Source organism: Pinus tabuliformis, chromosome 1_1 (assembly GCF_031772625.1).
Source record: "Pinus tabuliformis cultivar Carrire ecotype Pingquan chromosome 1_1, CPIR1, whole genome shotgun sequence".
NCBI lineage: Eukaryota > Viridiplantae > Streptophyta > Pinopsida > Pinales > Pinaceae > Pinus > Pinus tabuliformis.
This window is the reverse complement of record NC_142297.1, coordinates 575,080,256-575,085,078: the sequence shown is the minus strand read 5'-3', so window position 1 is coordinate 575,085,078 and position 4,823 is coordinate 575,080,256. Positions and strand designations below refer to the sequence as shown.

The window sequence follows — 4,823 nt, the reverse complement described above, 5'->3', positions numbered from 1 at the left end:
ATTTATTTACATAAAGCCCTTTTTCATTGCATGAGACAAGAAAGTCATTATTGAAATACATTTCAGTTTCTTTGTCTTTACATATAAACCAATCTTCATTATTTTCACTTTGAAGGAGTGTACAAAGTGGATCCATTTAACAAATTTGTGTGGACAACTTTCTTTCTTCTTGGTAGAGTATTTGGATTTTGCTCTATGTATGTGCATAATTCTTTCCAAAGGCAATTTGTTCGTGGAATTGGCTTGCTTTTCCCTCCCTAAGTATTGAATGGGGTTGGTTAGAGAAACATTGTGAAATGGTAGGGGATAGTCATGGTGGTTATTGCCTTGGTCAATAGCAAGCTTTCTAGATGCTTGGCCATCTATAGAGGTTTCTTGGTTTTGGGTAATTAACTTACTCTAAAATGAAATAAGACATTCAATGTGTTCCGTATAATATAGATATAAACAAAACATCTAAAGAAAAGTAACCAATTAAGACTTGCAACATTTTCGGCTTATTTGCTTATATCAAACATTTGTGCAGGGTTTCAACCAATTAACATTTCATTGAGTATGTATTTACAAATCAATAATTTTGGGATCAAATCCCACAAATTAATTCTAATTCTATATCTGCTCTTCAAATTCCTTCAAGGTTTTGAAAGTAAAACAAATGAACTATCAATATAATTTTATCATAATAAAAACCAATTAGAAGGACTTTAGCCAAGGAAAATTTCTTATCAGTTAGACTTGAACCCACAACTCTTCTAGAGAAATTCAACAATTCCAATTTAATAATCCTATTGACCTCTCTTTGAGACAATTGCTGGTTTATATATAAATCAGTTTGAAATAAAAAAGTAACCGTCATGACTCTGTATCATCACCGAATTTTAATTAAACACATGACAAATGGTCTGGTGGAGGGAGGAGAAGGTCGATTGCGACGTCCGTTCGGTGGAAGGAGGAGAAGGTCGATTGCAACGTCCGTTTGCAAATATTTGACGAGAAGGGTTTCTCATGACATACGTGGACGAGACGCTGGCTTGTGATGACTGGTAGGTAATAAATAGGGTATGACGCTGGGTTGTGATGACTGGTAGGTAATAAATAGGGTTCCAATGGCATACGCCTTCAACGCATGTATATATTTTCGTGCGACCTGAAACATGACCACACGGTATTTTGGATAAGTAACAATGGTGAACGAATTAGGATCGGAGAGGCGCCTTCTGGAATGCCTTGAGTTTTATATGAAACTCGCTATTGCTCTAGTTGCGTTGGTGGTGGCATGGAGCTTCTTCGTCAAGGGAAAAAATAGGAAGCTGCCCCCGGGACCCTTCCCTTTGCCCATCATCGGAAATCTCCATCTGCTGGGACAGCTTCCACACCAAGCACTGGCCGCTCTTTCCCTCAAGTTCGGGCCTCTTATGTCGCTTCGCCTCGGCTCTGCTCTTACATTAGTAGTCTCTTCACCTGATATGGCCAAGGAGTTTCTGAAGACACATGATCTGCTTTTTGCTAGCAGACCTCCATCCGCGGCCGCTAATTCTTTTTGGTATAATTCCACTGATATCGGTTTTGCTCCGTATGGCGCTTACTGGAGGCAAGTGCGTAAGGTGTGCGTTTTACAGTTGCTGAGCTCCAGACGCTTGGATTACTTCCGCTTTATAAGAGAAGAGGAGGTCTCTGCTATAATTCATTCTATTGCTCATTCCGATCATCCTGTAAACATTAGCAAAATCGTGTCAAACCTAACGACTGACATAATTTGCAGGATGACCTTGGGTAGAAAGTATTCTGACCAAGACTCTATTGGCGGTAAAGGAATCAATTCAGTAGTCAAGGAAAGTTATGTGGTAGCCGGTGCTTTTAATGTCGGGGATTATATACCACTCGTGGCCTGGATGGATCTACAAGGTCTCAACAGACGCTTCAAGGAAATACATGGCATCCAAGACGAGTTGCTAGAGAAAGTAATAGAGGAACACGTTGCCCAGAATGACCCCAACGTCACGCGAGATCTGGTAGATGTTTTGCTTGCAGCTTCTGCAGATAAAGATATGGAGCCACAAATTACACGAGATAATATAAAGGCCATCCTCTATGTATGTTAGTAGGTTAGAGGGGTTAAAATGACGGACAGTTAATTTTTAGTAGGTTAGAGTTGGTTAAAATGAGGGACAATTAATTTTTAGTGAAATTGAGTTAAGTCATATTTTGGTAAAGTAGCATTTAGAATTTAAGCTAATTTTAAGCCAATAGTTATTATAGAAAAATTTAAATACCCATCACTTAATTTATTATAATAATCAACTTTGTGTGAGTGATTAAAAAATCACCGTTCATATTATTTTTGTGTGTTTCAATTCCTATATTTCTTCTCTCTGCCCTTCCAATATGATTCAGTATAGTGATTATATAACCTTTTGAAAAAAAATAGGAATTATGATCACGTGATACTCTATTGATGTCATGATGATAAGGATGATGGCAGGATATGTTGGGCGCTGGCACGGATACTTCATCTACCGCCATACCGTAGAGTGGGCAATGTCCGAATTATTGAGGAACCCGCCGCGGTTAAAGAAGGTTCAGGACGAGCTGGAACGCGTTGTTGGAATGGAGCGCATGGTACTTGAATCTGATCTTCCTTCTCTCCCTTATTTACAAGCTGTCGTGAGAGAAACGCTTAGACTCTATCCATCAGCGCCGCTTGCCCTTCCCCACTTATCCGTTGAAGCCTGCAATGTGTTGGGCTATGAAATTCCCAAAAACACTCAGGTTTTGGTGAATCTTTGGGCGATCGGAAGGAACCCAACGTCGTGGGAGGATGCTGAAAGGTTCGTGCCTGAGAGATTCATGAATGGCTGCTCCCTCGACGAAAAGGTACGTAACTGCGAGTGGATTCCGTTTGGAGCAGGGAGGAGAGTGTGCCCGGGAGAGCAACTGGGAATGCTTCTTGTTCAATTTCCATTGGCGCAGCTATTGCACTGTTTTGACTGGACACTTCCCGACAAGATGAAGGGGCAGGAACTGGATATGTCCGAAAGGTATGGAATCACAGTGGGCAGAGTACATGATCTCTACGCTGTTCCGACCCCTCGCCTAACGGTTGTACTGTAATTTGTATGGCAGACTCTCTACCTTAATTTAGACTCCGATCACGTAGAAACAATATAAATAAAAGTTCTGCTATCAGTATAGGTCTGGACTGGCATTGCATTCAAAGTAACGACTGCAATAGCATAAAATAATTCGTAGTGTGCCTCTTGTGGTTGAAGAAATAACAACCCTACGTACAAAAGAGGGGAAATGCCTACTATGAATTTTTATTGTGTAAAGTTCGTAAATGTTTGTATATTTAGTGCAGGGTGTGTATTTTGGTTTATTGAAAAAAAAAAAAGTGTGTACTTTGGAATTTGGAAATTGAAATTGGGGTTTTAGAATTTTAGAAAGGGGTATTATGAATTTTTATGGAATGAAAAGTTTGGTAGAGGATGCACATGTCTATTGCTATAATTATATTAATAAAAGTCTTCAAGTCTCGGAACATATGTTATGTTAGTTTGAAATTTTATTTGTAATTTTAATTTATATAATTTACTTAACACATTTTAAAATGGTTATGAAACAATTTAAAATTCCTTAAACATAGTTTTAAATAGTTCAAAAAATATAAAAATGTATGGTAAAGAGAATCAAATAAACTATTGAATATTTATAAAGTCACACTAATTTCACTAAAAGAAGAGTGTTTAAGTATATAGGTGATGGATATATTTTTTTAAGCATATTGTTATGGATATTAAGGTAGTTTCTTTAGGGTTTGATTTAGTTTTATTAGTTAAAAATAATGGAGAAATGGTTATATGGTTGTAACACATCTCCTTAGTTTAGGATTTGTTCCTAGAGTTTAGGAGGTTGTTTACAACTACCTATTTTTCAGTGATGTATTTAATATTGTAATATTCATTTGATGTAATGTAGAGTGAATGAGAAAGAGAGTCTCCTCTTTGTTTGAGTGCAGTCTCCAGGTGTTGTACACACCTGTGAGCTGCAACTCCTTTATTTAATTCAAAGTCTGATTTTTATCTTGGTATCAGAGCATAGGGTAAAGATAGCCTTAAATTTTTTTTAGGGATGTATCATTAGTTACATATCTGTAGTGGTAGGAGAGCATGTAAATGTATTTGTGTGATCAGGTGGAACTGTAGTAACACCTGGAGCAAAAGGCATCAGATGACTAATCATCTTTGAGCCGAAGGAAGGGTTGGAGCGCAATTTTTCAGAAGAAGAAGCAGTTGGCGCGGATTTTTTGCAGACAGACATGCCAACAGAGAGCAGAACAAGCGGCTGGCACGGGTTTTTAAGGAGAAGTCGCGCCATTAGCGCGGACACGACGGGGATAAGCGCGCCAGCACACCAGAAAGGGAAATTGGCATGGATTTTTAGCTGCGGAGAAGCGCCTTTGACCAGAAAGAAGCGCTAACCTCTTTCTCTTTGAGAAATCTGTAATCCTTTGCAGATCAGTCTTGTCCGGTGGTGGCACATGGAAATTTCTGCTCGGTGGTAGCGATTTGATTTGCACAGTGGTGGCAAATTGAGATTCCTTGATATGCTCGGTGATAGCAGATCAGACCTGCCCGATGATGGCAAATTGGGGTTCCGTGACCCGCTCGGTGGTAGCAGATCGGACCTGCCCGATGGTGGCGAAATAGAGCTCTGAGATATGCTCAGTGGCAGCAGATCGAATTTCCCGGTGGTGGCGCAGTGCAGCTCCTCGATCTGTTCGATGGAAACAGATCGTTTTTGCCCGGTGGTGGCATGTTGGAGCT

At 39.5% G+C, this 4,823-nt stretch overlaps 1 pseudogene across 1 annotated transcript; it reads left to right on the top strand.

Annotated features, from left to right (window-relative positions):
* The first annotated feature begins 1,146 nt into the window (after window positions 1-1,146).
* On the top strand, window positions 1,147-3,414 carry LOC149214516 (cytochrome P450 71AU50-like; annotated as a pseudogene). The gene is made up of 2 exons (XR_016250394.1): window positions 1,147-2,093; window positions 2,483-3,414. The product of XR_016250394.1 is annotated as a cytochrome P450 71AU50-like (transcript).
* The last annotated feature ends 1,409 nt before the right edge of the window (window positions 3,415-4,823 follow it).